Source organism: Ranitomeya variabilis, chromosome 7 (assembly GCF_051348905.1).
Source record: "Ranitomeya variabilis isolate aRanVar5 chromosome 7, aRanVar5.hap1, whole genome shotgun sequence".
NCBI classification, from domain to species: domain Eukaryota; kingdom Metazoa; phylum Chordata; class Amphibia; order Anura; family Dendrobatidae; genus Ranitomeya; species Ranitomeya variabilis.
In genome coordinates, this window is record NC_135238.1 from 49,171,771 (window position 1) to 49,192,558 (window position 20,788).

Sequence of the window (20,788 nt, forward strand, 5' to 3'; positions counted from 1 at the left end):
CGTAAATACGTGGCACTTAAATACGTGGCACTTAAATACGTGGCACTTAAATACGTGGCACTTATATACGTGGCACTTATATACGTGGCCACTGAAATATCGTGGCACTTATATACGTATATACGTATATAAACGTATATTTCAGAGCCACGTATTTCAGTGCCACGTATTTCAGGTTAGGGGTAGGGTTAGGGGTAGGGTTAGGGTTTTTTGTTTTTTTCTTGTTTTCTTGTGTTTTTCTATAAAAACGCATGCGTTTTACCGCGTTTACATGCATTTTTTCACACATGCGGTTTTTTTAAAAAACGCATGCAGATAAAAACGCAAGTGTGAAACCAGACTAAAAGACGCTTTTTATAGCAAAAAAGTTTTTGCGTCTCCACATTTTGAAACCTATAATTTTTCCACATTTTGGTCCACAGAGTCATGTGAGGTCTTGTTTTTTGCGGGACGAGTTGACGTTTTTATAAAAACAACTGAGTGGCGCCTAGTATTAGAGGGTTACTATTATTGCTGCAAATACAACAGTTACCACCATTAACTGTATAGTGAGGAAAAATCAACCTAGAAAATGGATATAAACTATCCGTATTCGCGCTAATAGAACCCTAGTGTTAAAATGTACATAAATAGATAAATAAATGCCAAAAGATACCGCCTGAGATGGATTTATAACCAAAGATCACACCTCTCCATGCAGGTGAAAGGAATGGTCAGATAATAGATGAAGTGTTTCTAGATATGTTGAATAACACCAGCAATCTTACCTAAAAGAAGCGTTCATAATCACAGGCAAGATGCTTGATTGCAGGCTTTGTTTCCCCACGCTGGATAAGGTGCTTGGTTGAATAAGGTGCTTGCAGGTTGTGTTCTCCAGCGGCGGCTATTGGCGTGACACTGAAGATAATGGTGACTGGTTCTTACTCATATACGCCAGCTGCCTCGGCCGATAGCAGCGTGGCGTTAAGAGGAGCTCGCACTGGTAGCGACGTATACTCTTACGTGCAGGCCGGTGTCCTTTCAAGTGCGCAAAGTGAAAGCGGCGCCGAGAAAGGACCTGCGTGCCGGTGTGAGTGACGTGTCCGCCCACGTGACTGAAAGTGCGCTACGGATGGCGGTAGGGACCACAAAAGTCAACGCGTTTCGGAGACGTCTGTCTCCTTCCTCAGGAATGGGCCCTACCCCATAATAGCCGTCCTTATAACCGCCATCCGCCCAATAGAGTCATTGAAATCCAAAGAGTTCCACCCCGCTGTTCAATCCTTTAGGGATGACAGTGTTCAGGGTGAAGATCCATCTTGTCTCAGCTCTTGACATTGCTTTAATGAAATTACCACCCCTCCAATGTGGAGTTATTTTCTCAATCCCTATAGCCTCCGTGCAGTGTGTAGATCCATTATGATATTCGGCAAAGTGTTTTGAGAGGGGGTGACCTAGGAATTTCTTCTTTATATTCTGGATATGCTCACTAATCCTTGTCTTTAGTGGTCTTTTAGTACGCCCAATATACACCTTTTTGCATGGACAAGTTATGGCGTATATAACCCCTTTAGTAGAGCATGTTATGAATTCCTTAATAGTGAATTCCGCCCCCTCCTTAAAGAACTTACTTTGCTTGCTCGTTTGGACCTGTTTACACATAGTGCATTTGTGGCACGGAAAAAACCCTTTTAAAAAATCCCGAGATAAAGTGGTTTGTTTTAAATCCAATTTATTTTGTATTGTGGGGGCTATCAGGTTACCTAGATTCCGACATTTTTTATATATAAATCGGGGTTGATTAGACATAGTGTCCCCCAAAACCTTGTCATTTTTTAAAACATGCCAATGTTTTTTCACTATTTTGCGTAAAATATTTGAATTGGCATTAAATTGAGTGATAATTGGGATGAAATTTAATTCATCCTTGCTTTTAGTAGTTGGATTAAAAAACTCCTGACGAGGTTTAGAAAAGGCATCTTTCCTGGCTACCCCCAACATGTCCTCATTGTAACCCTTTTGTAAAAATTTTTTTGTAAGGATTTCAGCCTCTTTATCTAGATCCAAGGGTTTGGAACAATTTCGATGGATTCGCATATACTGGCTTTTGGGGATATTTAACAGCCATTGAGGGAGATGGCATTTATTTATCTATTTATGTACATTTTAACACTAGGGTTCTATTAGCGCGAATACGGATAGTTTATATCCATTTTCTAGGTTGATTTTTCCTCACTATACAGTTAATGGTGGTAACTGTTGTATTTGCAGCAATAATAGTAACCCTCTAATACTAGGCGCCACTCAGTTGTTTTTATATTTACATTTTTTCCACCGTTTTGAGCAGGCTGCTGTATTATACTATCCCCTCTTTTTGATATAAGCATTGTTCTTTCAAGCATGGGAGATCTATGGAATGACAGAAAAGATCGAATCACCAATATACAAAGATTCTTTAATTCATCATATCATACAGCGACCCCCAATTCGAATCAAGAGGATATTACCTCTATTATGAAATCATTAAAAACGTTAGAACAACTTTTAATTAAAGAAATGCGAGACATGTGGGAGGTTGCTACTCTGGAGAGGTATATAGCATTTGACTGCATTCCTAAGGGTCTTAAAGTTTATAAGGCCCTCTCAGGGGATATAGGAGACCCTGAGACTCTGTCTCAATGGAACAACCTCTTCAAAGCTTTTTCCAAACAAGCAGTTGAATTTATTATTGAGAAAAGGAGAATACAACTTTTGAACAGTAAACAAACTATTTCCAAATTATTTGATATTATTAGACCCTACCGGGAACATCCAGAAATTGTAAAGATGTCCAAAAGTATTCGTATTAGAATCAGGAATAAAGAATTGGAGATCATTAATAGGAAAAAGAAGAAATTTGGAAGGGATGCAGTTCCAGAATGCACTTTTGGAGAAATTAGCCAAGTGGAATCTGTTTTTGAAACAATAGATCAAATTAATATCAGTAATTTGGACTCCACTTCGGTTTCGGAGATTTTCTCTATTCATCCCACTACTCCTTCCCCTTCACTCCAAGATATTCATATAAATAATATGGAGAACATGAATTCTAATATGGGGACTGTTACATCACCCAACAGAATACTATCATCAATTATCACTAATAATCGATTTCAAAATTTGTCAGATAATATTCAATCACCACTAGAGGGCACGAGTCAGTCACAACCAGTTACCCTGAATAAAACCACCCAAAAAAAACCAACTGGTGGCAAAGGGAACACTAATGCCAAATTGAAAAGCACATCAGGGGAACTTAAACGGAGTAACCATAAAAATATGCCTAATAAATCAAGTAGACACCCTTTTTTTCGGTCAGACCCAAAAAAATCCGCAAAAGAGGGTGCAGGGGCGGGAAACTCGCCAAAAAAAAGAAAAGGCCAATAAGTTCCCATAATAACACAGGAACGACCATCTTTAATTTAAGCAATCAACCTCTCAATACGGACCAAATGTGCCTTTTACAAAAAGGCCTGAAGTATGCCCCTGCAAGTAAATTTAACAAATTTGAAGCTTATATAGGCATAAAATTATTCATGAGAAAACTTGCTATCCGGAGGCACTTTCTCAAAAATCCCATCAGTATCAACTCCGATCAACCTCCTAACAGTATATATGTCCACACAGATCTCAAAAATAAATCTCATTTTCATCCGACTAATGAATACTCGGTACAAATGGATACTTTTCAAAATAATGTAATTCAGGAAATACGCAGAATTAATGAGAATCGTTGCAGAAAATTTAAATTCAATCTCACATGGAAAGAAAAACAAGCTTTAGTCTCTTTACAAAAACAAAATGAACTTGTTATCCGCCCAGCAGACAAGGGGGGAGGGGTGGTAGTCCTTGACAAGGAAGCATACCACTCTGAAGCTATGCGTCTATTAAGTGACTCCAAAACGTATAAAAAACTAAATAAAGACCCCACGGACAAGTTCAGTAGAGAAATGAAGATTTTAACTAAAAGGGGATTGGATAAAGGATTTATTAACGAACAAGAATTCAAATTTATTAACGATGGGCCTCCTAGGTTGGCAGCTTTTTATTATCTACCAAAGATACATAAGGACATTCAAAATCCACCTGGGAGGCCCATTATCTCAGGGATACAGTGCCTTACATCCAACCTGTCCAAATTTGTGGACTGTCACCTTCAAAAACTAGTAACACATCTTCCGGCTTATCTCAAAGACAGTGCCCACATTTTAAAAAACTTGCAGAATATTAAATGGCAAGAAAACTACATATTGGGCACTCTTGACATCGCTTCTTTGTACACGGTGATAGACCACACCAAAGGTTGTGATGCTGCTAAATACTTTTTAGAAAAACACTCCAATACACCTAGGGAACAAATTGAATTTTTAGGGGATTGTATGAAATTTATTTTAACACATAATTATTTTATCTACCAGGAGGACTACTACTCCCAGCAGTGGGGTACTGCTATGGGGACCAGGTTCGCGCCCAGTTACGCTAATTTATACGTTGGAAGATGGGAAGAGTCCTTTATTTACCCCGAAGGTATTCTGCGCGCGAACCTGGTCCTCTGGCAACGTTTCATAGACGATGTGGTTTTTATATGGTCTGGGGGTATGGAAACACTGAATCAGTTTTTAATTAATATTAATAAAAATGATTTTTTCTTAAATTTTAGCAGTAATATTAGTAAACATGAAATTAATTTTTTAGATCTGAACATTTTTATAGAGGAAGGCATTATTAACACACGCACTTTTCATAAGCCAACAGATTCTAACAGCTTTATCCCTCTAGACAGTTGTCATCTCCCTCAATGGCTGTTAAATATCCCCAAAAGCCAGTATATGCGAATCCATCGAAATTGTTCCAAACCCTTGGATCTAGATAAAGAGGCTGAAATCCTTACAAAAAAAATTTTTACAAAAGGGTTACAATGAGGACATGTTGGGGGTAGCCAGGAAAGATGCCTTTTCTAAACCTCGTCAGGAGTTTTTTAATCCAACTACTAAAAGCAAGGATGAATTAAATTTCATCCCAATTATCACTCAATTTAATGCCAATTCAAATATTTTACGCAAAATAGTGAAAAAACATTGGCATGTTTTAAAAAATGACAAGGTTTTGGGGGACACTATGTCTAATCAACCCCGATTTATATATAAAAAATGTCGGAATCTAGGTAACCTGATAGCCCCCACAATACAAAATAAATTGGATTTAAAACAAACCACTTTATCTCGGGATTTTTTAAAAGGGTTTTTTCCGTGCCACAAATGCACTATGTGTAAACAGGTCCAAACGAGCAAGCAAAGTAAGTTCTTTAAGGAGGGGGCGGAATTCACTATTAAGGAATTCATAACATGCTCTACTAAAGGGGTTATATACGCCATAACTTGTCCATGCAAAAAGGTGTATATTGGGCGTACTAAAAGACCACTAAAGACAAGGATTAGTGAGCATATCCAGAATATAAAGAAGAAATTCCTAGGTCACCCCCTCTCAAAACACTTTGCCGAATATCATAATGGATCTACACACTGCACGGAGGCTATAGGGATTGAGAAAATAACTCCACATTGGAGGGGTGGTAATTTCATTAAAGCAATGTCAAGAGCTGAGACAAGATGGATCTTCACCCTGAACACTGTCATCCCTAAAGGATTGAACAGCGGGGTGGAACTCTTTGGATTTCAATGACTCTATTGGGCGGATGGCGGTTATAAGGACGGCTATTATGGGGTAGGGCCCATTCCTGAGGAAGGAGACAGACGTCTCCGAAACGCGTTGACTTTTGTGGTCCCTACCGCCATCCGTAGCGCACTTTCAGTCACGTGGGCGGACACGTCACTCACACCGGCACGCAGGTCCTTTCTCGGCGCCGCTTTCACTTTGCGCACTTGAAAGGACACCGGCCTGCACGTAAGAGTATACGTCGCTACCAGTGCGAGCTCCTCTTAACGCCACGCTGCTATCGGCCGAGGCAGCTGGCGTATATGAGTAAGAACCAGTCACCATTATCTTCAGTGTCACGCCAATAGCCGCCGCTGGAGAACACAACCTGCAAGCACCTTATTCAACCAAGCACCTTATCCAGCGTGGGGAAACAAAGCCTGCAATCAAGCATCTTGCCTGTGATTATGAACGCTTCTTTTAGGTAAGATTGCTGGTGTTATTCAACATATCTAGAAACACTTCATCTATTATCTGACCATTCCTTTCACCTGCATGGAGAGGTGTGATCTTTGGTTATAAATCCATCTCAGGCGGTATCTTTTGGCATTTATTTATCTATTTATGTACATTTTAACACTAGGGTTCTATTAGCGCGAATACGGATAGTTTATATCCATTTTCTAGGTTGAGTTGACGTTTTTATTGGTAACATTTTCGGACACGTGACAGTTTTTGATCGCTTTTTATTCCGATTTTTGTGAGGCAGAAAGACCAAAAACCAGCTATTCATGAATTTCTTTTGGGGGAGGCGTTTATACCGTTCCGCGTTTGGTAAAATTGATAAAGCAGTTTTATTCTTCGGGTCAGTACGATTACAGAGATATCTCATTTATATCATTTTTTTATGTTTTGACGCTTTTATACGATAAAAACTATTTTATAGAAAAAATAATTATTTTGGCATCGCTTTATTCTGAGGACTATAACTTTTTTATTTTTTTGCTGATGATGCTGTATTGCGGCTCGTTTTTTGCGGGACAAGATGACGTTTTCAGTGGTACCATGGTTATTTATATCCGTCTTTTTGATCGCGTGTTATTCCACTTTTTGTTCGGTGGTATGGTAATAAAGCGTTGTTTTTTGCCTCGTTTTTTTTTTTTTTTTTTCTTACGGTGTTTACTGAAGGGGTTAACTAGTGGGCCAGTTTTATAGGTTGGGTCGTTACGGACGCGGCGATACTAAATATGTGTACTTTTATTGTTTTTGTTTGTTTTTTTTAGATAAAGAAATGTATTTATGGGAATAATATTTTTTTTTTTATTATTATTTATTTAGGAATTTTTTTTTTTTTTTTACACATGTGGAAATTTTTTTTTTTTACTTTTTTACTTTGTCCCGGGGGGGACATCACAGATCGCAGATCTGATAGTGTGCACAGCACTCTATCAGATCCGCGATCATACTTTCATCGGAGCAGGCTGCAGCTTTCATCTGCAGCCTGCTCCGACCCGGAAGTGCTCCCTGCAGGACCCGGATACAGCCCCTCGGCCATTTTGGATCCGGGGCCTGCAGGGAGAAGACGTTCGGTACGAGGTGAGTACATCACCTTGTACCGATCGTCTCAGGGAAGCCCGCAGGGAGCCCCCTCCCTGCGCGATGCTTCCCTGTACCGCCGGTACACCGCGATCATGTTTGATCGCGGTGTGCCGGGGGTTAATGTGCCGGGGGCGGTCCGTGACCGCTCCTGGCACATAGTGCCGGATGTCAGCTGCGATATGCAGCCGACACCCGGCCGCGATCGGCCGCGCTCCCCCTGTGAGCGCGGCCGATCGCGTATGACGTACTATCCCGTCACCGGGAATTAAGGCCCACCCCACCTCGACGGTATAGTACGTCATACGGGATTAAGGGGTTAAAAAGGCGCGATTCCACCAGATCGGAGTACATTTATGTAACAAATCCATAAGTTTCTTAGTTGCCTCCTGCAAATCCTTGCTGCCACCCGTTGCCGATGACTGATTTAAAATCAGTTTATATGCTGATGATATTCTCCTGTCCCTTACCAATCCTTGTCGTTCTATTCCACATTTGCAAACCCTTCTTAAAAAATGTTCATTTTTTTTCATATTTTAAAATAAACAAGTCCAAGTCGAAAAATTTTCAATTTAATCTCACTGATTCTCAAATCCGGAGTATAAAGGATATTTCGCCCTGGAGTTGGGCGAGGAAGGATATTGTTTATTTGGGTCTTAGGTTTTCTAGAAACCTTAGCTCCTTGATTCCCAGCAAATTGGATTCTCTTATTGCTTCCATTTCTAAAGAGCTTAGATTTTAATATGATAAAGTATTATCGTAGTGGGGAAAGTGCCTTATTGTAAAATCAATAATTCTTCCCAAGTCCCTTCCTTTACTTGTTTCTACTTCCTATTTGACCAGTTTGCAGGCACACCTCAATCTGTTTGTTTGGGGCAACAGGAGAGCTCGTATAGCCTCTAGTCAACTGCATAAACATGAATTGTGTGGGGGTATGGGTCTTCCTAATGTTTTGGCATATTATTTCTTCTCTAATTTAATTAAACAGAGTCTAGATTGGTGGTCTGAAGATCATACACCTTCTTTCGTGGAACTGGAATTATATTTTAATAGAAATTCTCCACGTTGTAATATTATTTTGAATTTACTCACCTCTGAGTCTTTGCTTCTGTCTGATCATCCGATTTTTGTAGCTGTTCTTGCGGCATGGCGGAAATTTCTCAAAATTAAAAGCGGTTTTGCCAAGATGGAGCTTATGCTGAGACTTCCCCTCTCTTTTTTGGCTACTGTTTTCTCGTTTGATCTGCATTCAAATTGGGCTGACTGGGGAATCTCTAAATTACATGACATCTTTGATGGTAACGCGTTTGTGTCATTTACCCACCTTAAAGATAGGTTTGGTGTTCCCTCATCGGCTTTTATGCAGTTAATTTTTTTTTAAAGGATTTTTTGAGGCCACTGGTGACTGGTCGCCCTCCTTTATCCGAGCCAGCGATTAATATTTTATACAACTCCGGTCATAACATATTTTGGTCTACTCAATATATCTACCAGTGGTTTAATAACGATTTCAAAATTATAAAATCCCCATACATGAGCAAATGGGAATCTACTTTTAATCTTTCTGTTGCTCTAGATCAGTGTTCCCCAAGTTCGGTCCTCAAGAGCCACCAACGGGTCATGTTGTCAGGATTTCCTTAGTATTGCCCAGGTGAGAATTCCATCATCTAGACAGGCAACAATTTCCATCACCTGGACCATGTAGTGTCTACACTTTGCAAGTAATCCACACTAGTAAATCTTCATTATCTTTATTTCTCTTTAGCACGTTGCATAAGCTTGTCTCTGCATGCATGACCAAGTGAAAGTAACTTCTCCCCCTCCTCTCTGTAACTACCCACAATTCTCTACATCTCATCTTTCTTAAAGAGACAAGGTACAAGATTTAATTAATGCATATTACAACATCCCCTTTTTTTTTTTTTTTTTTTTTTTAAACGAATAAAACTAAAATAAAATAACATGAACTAATGATGCAACAAGAAAAATGTCCAAGAAAACGTATGTCCATTTTGCCCTGTTAAAGAAAAGAAGTCACGCTTCTTCAATAAGTCTGGATGGAGCCCTTCTCTCTCTTGATGGATAACGTCTGGGCTCAGCGATGGTGTCCATTAATGAAGAACTTGTTGCCTCCTGGTGATTCTCTCCACTGTTGAGTGCCGAATCTTCCCCCAGAGAATGTCCATTGTCATTATTTTGAGGAATAATTTTGAAATGTGAAGAGTTTCGAGTTATGGAGTGTCCATCCCTCTCAGCCGTGACCATGCTGCCTTTCTTGTCAATAACGTTATATTTTGCGGGACAATATGCAGCTGAAGTCTTGTTGATTGGTCTCTGACGCACCACAACGACGTCACCTCTTTTGATAGCATTTGGCTGTGCCCTTCGCCTTCTGTCTGCATAGTGTTTCATGGTTTGTTTGTTGGAAGAGTCTGCTAAGCGCACAGAGGAGTCACTTGGTACAGGACGACTGACTATGTCAGGGATTCGTATATGCAGAGTTCTGCCAAACATTAGATGCGCTGGAGCAGCATTGGTAGTAGAATGTGGCGTATTGCGGTAATTGCGCATGAATTTGTACAATGATTGTTTCAGTGGGGTGTGCTCCAGGCTAGCTGCCTTGATTCGTTTCCCCATGGTGCGCATGAAGCGTTCGACTATTCCATTTGCTTGCGGCCAGCACGGTGTGATTTTTCTGTGACTGAACCCCAAGTATTCAGCAAATTGTGTGAACACGTGTCCATTGAATGGAGGTCCATTGTCCGTTTTGACCACTCTTGGAATGCCATATGCTGAAAATATGTTATCCAGTTCTGGTATCACACTAGTAGCAGATGTTGAAGAGATAAAAGAAATGACAGGGTATCTGGAATATTCGTCAATTGTTACTAGAATGTATTGGCCATTTGGTAACGGTCCATATATATCGACTGCCACCTCCTCCCAGACAGCAGTGGGTAGAGGTGACATTTGTAAAGGCTCCAGCTGTGATGATGGAGTGATAACTTGGCAGGTGGAACAGTGTTTAACCTTCTCTTCCACCAATTGATCCATGTTTGGGAACCACACTTTTTCTCTGAGTAATTTCTTTGTGCCAACAATTCCCAGATGACCTTCATGCGCTATCTGTATTACTAAGCTGCGCAGAGTCTGAAGGCCCCGTCTCACTAAGCGATTTACCAACGATCACGACCAGCGATACGGCCTGGCCGTGATCGTTGGTAAGTCGCTGTGTGGTCGCTGGGGAGCTGTCACACAGACCGCTCTCCCCAGCGACCAACGATCAGGGGAATGACTTCGGCATCGTTGAAACTGTCTTCAACGATGCCGAAGTCCCCCTGCAGCACCCGGGTAACCAGGGTAAACATCGGGTTACTAAGCGCAGGGCCGCGCTTAGTAACCCGATGTTTACCCTGGTTACCAAAAAAAACAAACAGTACATACTCGCCTTTCAGTGTCCAGGTCCCTTGCCGTCTGCTTCCTGCTCTGACTGAGCCGCCGTACAGTGAGAGCAGAGCGCAGCGGTGACGTCACTGCTGTGCTCTCACTTCTCACTGTACGGCCGGGAGTCAGTGAGAGCAGGAAGCAGACGGCGAGGGACCTGACGGACATCAGAAGGCGAGTATGTACTGTTTGTTTTTTTTTACATTTACGCTGGTAACCAGGGTAAACATCGGGTTACTAAGCGCGGCCCTGCGCTTAGTAACCCGATGTTTACCCTGGTTACCAGTGAAGACATCGCTGGATCGGTGTCACACACACCGATTCAGCGATGTCAGCGGGGCCTCAACGACCAAAAAAAGGTCCAGGCCATTCCGACACGACCAGCGATCTCACAGCAGGGGCCTGATCGCTGGTACGTGTCACACATAGCGAGATCGCTATGGAGGTCGCTGTTGCGTCACAAAACTAGTGACTCAGCAGCGATCTCGCTAGCGATCTCGCTATGTGAGACGGGGCCTTGAGGTACAACCAATTTGGTACCTCGAAGGATGAGGCATTCCTCAGTGACAGATAGTTCATACCGTACACTTGAGAATAGTTTTAATTCTGTCAGATCAATCTCAGGATCGGGAAATTTTTCTCTTTGAATTTCATGCCACCTTCGATTTCGGATGATTTGTATTAAAGCACGTAGTGTCTTGTCACTTGTTGTGGCGTTCACAAAATGATCAATGGAAAGAGCTTTTGGTACTGCATGGGCTGTAATGAAGCATATGTATTCTTCAATGGCGGAATTCTCAGGTAGATCATCAGTCATCGGATGTCTTGACAGATAGTCAGCGGGATTGCTGAATTTTCCAGGCTTGTGGACAATTTTGTAGTTGTAGTCCTGTAGACGTAGACCCCACCGTTCTATGCGTGCAGGCATTTTAGCTCTGGGATTTCCAAAGATCGTAAGGAGTGATGATCTGTGACAACAGTGAAGGGAGCTCCATACAGAAATAAGTGAAAATGTTCGCATCCCCAGACAACTGCCAAGCTTTCTTTTTCAGGTTGTGAATATTTCCGTTCTGTGCTTGTTAAGCTTTTACTTGCATAAAAAATAATCTGAGGATTTTGATTGTTATCTTTATATTGTGCTAAGATGGCACCCAGCCCCACGGGACTGGCGTCCACAATTAGCTCAGTTTGGAGAGCTGGATCAAAATAGGCCATTGTGGTTGTTGAGCAAAGTTCAGTTTTAATTGTTTCAAATGCATTTTGACAGTCTGGAGACCATTGAAAAACACAACTCTGTTTTGTAAGTTCCCTTAATGGACTGTTAATTGTTGAGAAGTTTGGAATGTATCTAGCACAATAACTGGCCATTCCAAGAAACGAGCGTACTTCACTGGCATCTTGTGGAATTGAGGCTGATTTAATGGATTCCACTTTCTTGGGATCAGGTTGTACCCCTTTTGCCGAAAAAATATGACCGTAAAACTCTAATGAATTTTTATCAAATTCACATTTTTCCTTGTTTAAGGTGAGTCCAGCAGAGAGGAGGCATTCAAAGACGGCATATAGAGCACGATTGTGTTCAGCTTGAGTTTTGCCAAACACCAGTATGTCATCACTGTAATTAAAGGCATTTGGAATGTTCTGAATAACGCCCCTTATTGCATCCTGAAAAATTTCCGCTGCAGAGCAGACCCCAAAAGTCAATCTTTTATATCTTCTGAGGCCCACATGTGTGGAAAATGTTGTCAAATATCTGGATTCTGGACTCAGCTCTAACTGGTGATAGCCCTTATTGAGATCGAGTTTTGAAAAGACGGTCGCTCCATTTAACACATGAATGATGTCATCAATTGTGGGTGAGATATGTCTTTCTCTCTGAATGGCAGTGTTGGGTAGGCGCATGTCAACACACAATCTCACCTGATCGGGAGCCTTTGGTTTAGGAACTACCACCAGTGGTGAGACCCAGGGAGTGGGCCCAGTAACGGTTTCGATAACGTCCTCATCCATGAGGAATTGGAGTTCTTTTTCTACTTTCCTTCTCAGGTGAAATGGAATGCGCCTATGTGACTGGGCCACTGGGCGAACACTATCGTCCACATGAAGATGTACTTGAGAGTCTTTTAGTTTCCCCAAGCCACTAAATAGGGAGGGAAAATTATTCACCATGGTTTGTATATCCATGTCCGCAGGATCAGTTATGGTATGGATTATTTGGATGAGACCTAGCTTCAAGGCAGTGTGATAGCTGAGAAGACAGCCTCCTGATCCTTGTAACGCATGAAAGGTAGTTTTCTGCTTATTGTCTTTATAGCTCAGTTCAACATCAAACTGCCCTCTGGTAGTTAGAGGTATTTTAGATCCATATGGGAAGATTTTAGTATGTTCTTGCTGCAAAACTGGCTTTGTCTTCAATTGCTCATAGGTAGTGCTGTCTATGATGTCCACTGACGCTCCCGTATCTATTGTAAACGTGATATTGGTGTCGCAGATTGGGAGTGTGATACAGGGGGACTGTACAGAGCCAGTGGCAGAGGTGGTGAACACGTAGTTTTCTGCTCCAGATGCTTCTTCTGTATCCCGATTTACCATTTTTACATCTGCAGGCCGTGTCATAGGCAGAGAAGGCTTGTATTGTGCTGATCTGCAGACAGCTGCCAAATGGTTCCCTTTTCCACACTTATTGCATGTCTGTCCTATAGCTGGACATCTGTCCAGGCGGTGAGGGAACTCCTGTCCACATCTATAACATTTTTTTTGTTTCGGGGTTTGCTTGTCTTGTGTACTTTTATGCACGAGATTATGTACCTGTGACTTTTCCCCATTCTCCATTGTAGTAGCCTGATGATCTGCTATTTCCGTAGCACGGGCTATTTTGAGTAATTCATGTAAAGAGAGATCTTGCTGCAGAGCTTTGCGCCTTATTTTGTTAGATGAGCAGGTGACGATTACCTGAGTTAGGATTTCATCATCTATATCTGTGAATGCACATCCATGTGCTAGCTCCCTCAGTCGTGTGACATAGGTGTCTATGGATTCTTCGGGAAGCTGCTTAGCAATTCTGAATTTGTATCTCTCATATCTGATGTTTTGTTTGGGATTGAAGTAATCAGTGAGAGCTTTGCTGCAATCGCTGTATGTATCTGTCTCAGATGCAGGTAATGTGCAGTAGATATCATAGACTCCTGTGCCTGCACAATGTAAAAGTAATGCTTTCTTTCTTTTCTCCTCTTTTATATCTATGGCTTCTAGAAAGTTCTCAAATCTGCTCAACCATTTTCTCCAGTTATGGGAGAGATTAGTGACATCAGTCATATCAAACTGTGGGAAACTGTGTAAGTATTCAGCCATGATGAAGTTTTTCAGTGGTGCAGCCGTGTGGATCAGTAAAATAGGGATTAGTACTCACTGCAGCAGAAAGATTTTCATCCCATCCTCGTCGCCAGTTGTAGTGTCCACACTTTGCAAGTAATCCACACTAGTAAATCTTCATTATCTTTATTTCTCTTTAGCACGTTGCATAAGCTTGTCTCTGCATGCATGACCAAGTGAAAGTAACTTCTCCCCCTCCTCTCTGTAACTACCCACAATTCTCTACATCTCATCTTTCTTAAAGAGACAAGGTACAAGATTTAATTAATGCATATTACAGACCATACTAAGGAAATCCTGAAAACATGACCTGTTGGTGGCTCTTGAGGACTGGAGTTGGGGAACACTGCTCTAGATGATTGGGAACAGGCCATGTCCTTGACTTATTCTGCCACCATGTCCATGGCTCTTCATGAGTCTTATTTTAAGCTTATCTTTAGGTGGTATTATTCACCGTCTCGCTTAGCATTTATTAATCCTTCCAATTCTCCTCTCTGCTGGAGGGATTGTGGACATTATGGTAGGCTTTCCCATTTTTTTTGGTTTTGTCCACGTATTAGACCTTTTTGGGATGAAATTTCTTCTCTTATTTCTATTATATTAAAACGTTTGGATTTTTCTCTGTCTCCTCAGTTGGCCCTGCTCTCGTTGAATGCAGATCAATTGACTCCACCTTTCAGGAAACTTGTTAAACATCTGCTTTTAGTTTCTAGAAGAAAGCTATTGCTTTTTTTGGAAATCTTCTAAAGTACCCTCTTCACAAGAAATTATTGACAAACTGGCTTTGCACAAATTCTATGAACAAAAATTGGCGTTACTGAATGGCTGCTTTCCTTCCTTTTTGAAAAAATGGTCTCGCTGGCTGGAAATATTTCCATAAGAATTTACTTTATTTATTGTTTGGCTATTTTATTTTATTCTATTTTTACTTTTATGCTTCATGAATGTTTCATGTCATTGCATTTATGTTAACCTTGCTCTCTCTGTCTTGTTTTGGTTGAAAATGTTAACAAAATTGTTTGAGAAAAACAATAGTACTTATACATATGGGACTATTGTGTGGGGAATATTCCATGGACTATTGATATGTTAAGGCCCCGTCTCACATAGCGATTTACCAACGATCACGACCAGCGATACGACCTGGCCGTGATCGTTGGTAAGTCGTTGTGTGGTCGCTGGGGAGCTGTCACACAGACAGCTCTCCAGCGACCAACGATCAGGGGAACGACTTCGGCATCGTTGAAACTGTCTTCAACGATGCCGAAGTCCCCCTGCAGCACCCGGGTAACCAGGGTAAACATCGGGTTACTAAGCGCAGGGCCGCGCTTAGTAACCCGATGTTTACCCTGGTTACCAAAAAAAACAAACAGTACATACTCGCCTTTCGGTGTCCAGGTCCCTTGCCGTCTGCTTCCTGCTCTGACTGAGATCCGGCCGTACAGTGAGAGCAGAGCGCAGCGGTGACGTCACTGCTGCGCTCTCACTTCTCACTGTACGGCCGGCAGTCAGTGAGAGCAGGAAGCAGACGGCAAGGGACCTGGACACCGAAAGGCGAGTATGTACTGTTTGTTTTTTTTGGTAACCAGGGTAAACATCGGGTTACTAAGCGCGGCCCTGCGCTTAGTAACCTGATGTTTACCCTGGTTACCAGTGAAGACATCGCTGGATCGGTGTCACACACACCGATTCAGCGATGTCAGCGGGGCCTCAACGACCAAAAAAAGGTCCAGGCCATTCCGACACGACCAGCGATCTCACAGCAGGGGCCTGATCGCTGGTACGTGTCACACATAGCGAGATCGCTATGGAGGTCGCTGTTGCGTCACAAAACTTGTGACTCAGCAGCGATCTCGCTAGCGATCTCGCTATGTGAGACGGGGCCTTTAGTGAGACGAACTCCAAACAGTTAATATGTAGTCTCTATTGTAAGCGGAATATGTAAATATTGTAAGTGGAAAAACTGGACCTCAGCTCTCCTTTGTCTGTGAAGTTTCATGGAAAATGTAATCCAGTGTTAGGAATAGGGTTTATTGTGGATGATTCCTCTGTGGACTGGTTGTTATTTTCACACTGGGTTTGCAAATTGCTTTTCTTTGACCTTACACATCACAACCCACAGGTGGGGGAAACATCAACATAAAGAGCCATAGAATGCAAATATCCTGACCCTGCCTGGAGGTGACATCACAGGATGGGGGATGGGAACAAACAGACAAGGTCTTAAAAATGTGTGTAAGACTTTTGGATGTTGGTCATTTCTTGGGGTCAGTTGAATTGAAGACTTGTCCCAGTTTCTGCCTCCCCTGGATCCTAAACACAAAATGTAAGTGATCGGTTTCTGGTTTATTTTCTTTTATTTTAAGAAATTTGTATGGAACTTTTTACTGTATGTCATTTATTATCTTCCTTTTGTATTCATTAACACCTTTGGGGGGTTTTCTGCCATTTTCCAAGAACCACAGCTTTTTATTTGTCCTTCACCATAGCTATGTGAGAGTTTTTGCCCTAAGTCAATCTTTTAATATATACAATTTTAGAGTAGATACGATGTTTTGACTATCACTTATTACATTTTGTTGCAGAGTTCGAAGAAACACAATTCTAGGGATTTTTTTTTCTTCTCAGTATACCATTTACTGAGTTAATTCATTTTATATTTTGATCGATCGGACTTTTATGAATGTAGAGATACCACATATCTGTATTTTTTAAAATTTTATTGGGGGAAAAGGAGTGATGTGAACTTTCTTTAACTTTTATTGTATTTGCTAGTCCCCATAGAGGACCTGCGATTGTCTCCTCATCATCATCAGCCCCCACACTAATAAGAACAACACTTGATACTGAAAAAATAATGTCATTTTTAATGAATTTAAAAAAATAATAAACACAAATCAGCACATAACAAGGACACATTTGATGTCGCTGCAATCATAACGACCTTCACAACACACCGATCAGATTACTTATGGGGTTATTTATCGGAAAAACATAAAAAATGGCAAGATTCTTATTTTTCTCTCTTAAACCCATAAAAATGTAATAAAACTGTAATGATAAGGCCGTGTTCCACATAGTGTAAATTCTGAGTTTTCCTGCTTATTTTGATGTGATTTTGGGCAGATATAGAAGAGAAGGGGGGAGGAAAAATATGGTTTATTAATGAAAAAGCGCCAAAGGGAAAAGGAAACATTAAGGCGATTGAAGGAAAATTAAAAAGGTTGTCATGCACAGGATATTCAAGGGAAAGTATTTACAGTACACAAATAAGATACCATATGTACAAAACATTTCAGGGGAGTAGGGGAAGAAAATGAACGGGAAAGGCAAGGAAAGAAGAGGGAAAGAAAGAGCATCTGTAAAACGAGTGGAGAGACAAGGATATAGATAAATACTATTAAATAGTGTAAAATACTGTGTGTTGAGTTCTATTAAAGGGAACCTGTCACCCCCAACATGGCTGGTGAGGTAAGCTCACCGGCATCAGGGGCTTATCTACAGCATTCTGTAATGCTGTAGATAAGCCCCTGATGTAACCTGAAAGAGGAGAAAAAGACGTTAGATTATACTTACCCAGGGGCGGTCCCGCTGCGGTCCGGGTCCGATGGGTGTCTCCGGTCCGCTCCGGCGCCTCCCATCTTCATTCCATCACGTCCTCTTCGGGTCTTTACGCCGCGGCTCCGGCGCAGGCGTACTTTGTCTGCCCTGTTGTGGGCAGAGCAAAGTACTGCAGTGGGCAGGCGCCGGAATAGACAGAGAGGCCCGGCGCCTGCGCACTGCAGTACTTTGCTCTGCCCTCAACAGGGCAGACAAAGTACGCCTGCGCCGGAGCCGCGGCGTAAAGACCCGAAGAGGACGTGATGGAATGAAGATGGGAGGCACCGGAGCAGACCGGAGACACCCATCCGACCGGACCGCAGCGGGACCGCCCCTGGGTGAGTATTATCTAACGTCTTTTTCTCCTCTTTCAGGTAACATCGGGGGCTTATCTACAGCATTACAGAATGCTGTAGATAAGCCCCTGATGCCGGTGAGCTTACCTCACCAGCCATTTTGGGGGTGACAGGTTCCCTTTAAAACTATAATAGTCTGCATTGTAGAAAAAGAAGCAGTTAGTAAGATGAAGCAATGTCTTTAACACTTTTTTCAGTGCAGAAAAACTTTGATTCTGCGCTTAAATACGTAACAGTATTTTTATTCATGTGTTTTTTCAGAAGAAGCCTATAGAGAAAAAATGCACCAAAACTCCAAGGTTCAGTCTTCAGACCACAGGGGTCAGAGACTTCATGGAATCACATCCACTTTCCTTCGAAAATTAGACCATGTTCATATGTAGCGTAAATGCTGATTTCTGCTGATTTTTTTTTTTGCACAAACATTCTGCTGTGTTTACCTGTCCAAGCAAAGCGAATGTGACTTCATGAAAACTGCGCCCCCTGTACGTGTAATGATGTTGCTGAACTGTGCAGTTTCGGTGCTTTTTTTTATTCTGTTCTATGTGGAGCCTAAAAAAATGCATGTGAAAAACTGCAGTTATGTTTAAGTGCAGAATCAAAACTTTTCTGTTCTATAAAAAACACATTAATGCGGCTTCACATCGGCACCAGGAACGCATCAAATGAGGAGGAGAAGATTGTTATTGTGTTGTTTGGTGTGGGCATCTGCAGAAAACAAAAAACACAGTATTTTTGCACTGTGTGAACATGGCCTTACAGGCACAAAAAAGCCAGATGTCATATAGTGACGCTACATAAAAAAAGAGAAAGTTCTAGCGGCTCTGACTGTGAATGAAGGAGCAAAAAATAAATCCAGAGGTCCCAACTAGAGATGAAAAGGACACACAGATAATGTCGCACCAGCTCTGGCTAATTAAAAGCTGCTCCTGGAACACTGGACGGTAAGAGATTTGCCTCTCGCCAGCCACTGGGTACCACTGACTTGCACGCTGGACCAGAGACCGTGAATCCATCCACTCATCTCTAATCCCAACTGTCCTGGATACAGCAGAGAGTCCCAGATTTGGGTCTATGCCCCGCAGTCTCGAGCTTCTGGTGAATTTCCCTCACTGCCACCGGCCCTCTAGGCAATGATTGGGTTGTGTCCAAGGGCGTGGCTAAAGTTTGCCATGGAGAGTGTAGGACACTTCATGATCTGTCCCATTTTCTCATCTTGAAATATTGGGCAGTATGGCAGCACCCATTTCCCTATGGAACCCTCCAAGATCCAGCCCCATATATTAACATCATCCATGTTTCCTTGCACCCAAAATACATACTTAGACTCCTCACACTTAGTCCTATGTCCTCATTCCCATCTGCACACAGCTCCATTGTGCAGCCTCTCAGTCCTCTAAGAAATTTCTGCACACACAAGCCTCATGGTAACTTTCTGTTATGGGGTCTCTGCACTAGATGGAGGAGGCCACGCCTCTTCCTATGACATCATCTCCTCACAGGAGAGACTCCATTCTAGCCTCTACCCTCCCAGCACACCCACAAAATGGCTTTGAAACCTCTCACAGCTCTGACCTGGACAGCCAAAGGCCATGCCCAGGTCATAGCTGGAGGCAGCCACAAAGAGTGACCGCAGACTCCTATGTACAGGGGCTGCCATATTTGAGGTGTGGAAGTGTTATACTCAGACACTAATACACCAGCAAATGCAAATTGCAGCGCCCAGTGGCTGAAAGAAAAATGAATAAATAAAAAAAACTCTTAAAGCGAACCTGTCATCCCCCCAGGCGTTTGAAACTAAAAGAGCCACCTTGTGCAGCAGTAGTGCTGCATTCTGACATGGTGGCTCTTTTAGTTCTGGGTGCTGTAACTGCAGAAATAATCAGTTTTGTAATTTGTCAGAAAATACCTGTCTTCAGTCAAGGAGGCAGGCCTCCCCCCCCCCCCCCCCCGCTGCAGACACCACACAGCCGTCACTCATGTCTTCTTGGAGCCGGGCGCCGCCTCTTCACCGCTATTTTGAAATGAGCCGGTGCCTGCGCTCTTTTCTCCTGCCTTGGGCAGGCGTAGTGAGCGCTGCCTGTCCTCTGTCCTCATATGCAGTCTAGCTGACTGCGCCTGTGCGGACGCCCTGCCTGTGAATCCCAGCCCCGCTATGTGCATAAGTCAGAAGACACTGCGGGGCTGGGGCCACCTCATTTCAACACAGCGGTGAAGAGGCGGCGCCTGGCGCCAAAAAGACTTGAGTGACGGCTGTGTGGCGTCTGCAGCAGGGGGGGGGGGAAGGCCTGCCTCCTTGACTGAAGACAGGTGTTTCCTGACAAATTACAAAACGGACTATTTCTGCAGTTACAGCACCTAGAACTAAAAGAGCCACCTTGTCAGAATGCAGCATTACTGCTGCACAAGGTGGCTCTTTTAGTTTCAAAAACCTGGGGGGGGGGGGGGGGTGACAGGTTCCCTTTAAATTAGTGGATTTAATTTTGTATGAAAAATAATTGATTGTAAAATCAATAATTATTAATTAAAATAATCTAAATCGTGGCACTTTCCCTTTAAACATCCTCGAAAAACATGGCTACATATTAGTAGGGTTTTTAGATTTGGACATAATCCCTTTAAAATGTACAAATATATGGTTCCCTCATGGACATTTTCAAACTCTAATAGCTCTCAATCATTTGATATTCAAGATAACATGAATTGTAACTCGATCATGTAGTCTACATCATCAGATGCTCGGAATG

General features: G+C 42.3%; 1 pseudogene across 1 annotated transcript in view; it reads left to right on the top strand.

Annotated features, from left to right (window-relative positions):
* Positions 1-20,788, top strand: part of LOC143786235 (uncharacterized) — a 101,919-nt pseudogene that overhangs the window by 27,661 nt on the left and 53,470 nt on the right. Inside the window, exon 4 of the transcript XR_013218250.1 lies at positions 2,379-2,962. The product of XR_013218250.1 is annotated as an uncharacterized LOC143786235 (transcript). The remainder of the gene's footprint in view (positions 1-2,378; positions 2,963-20,788) is intronic.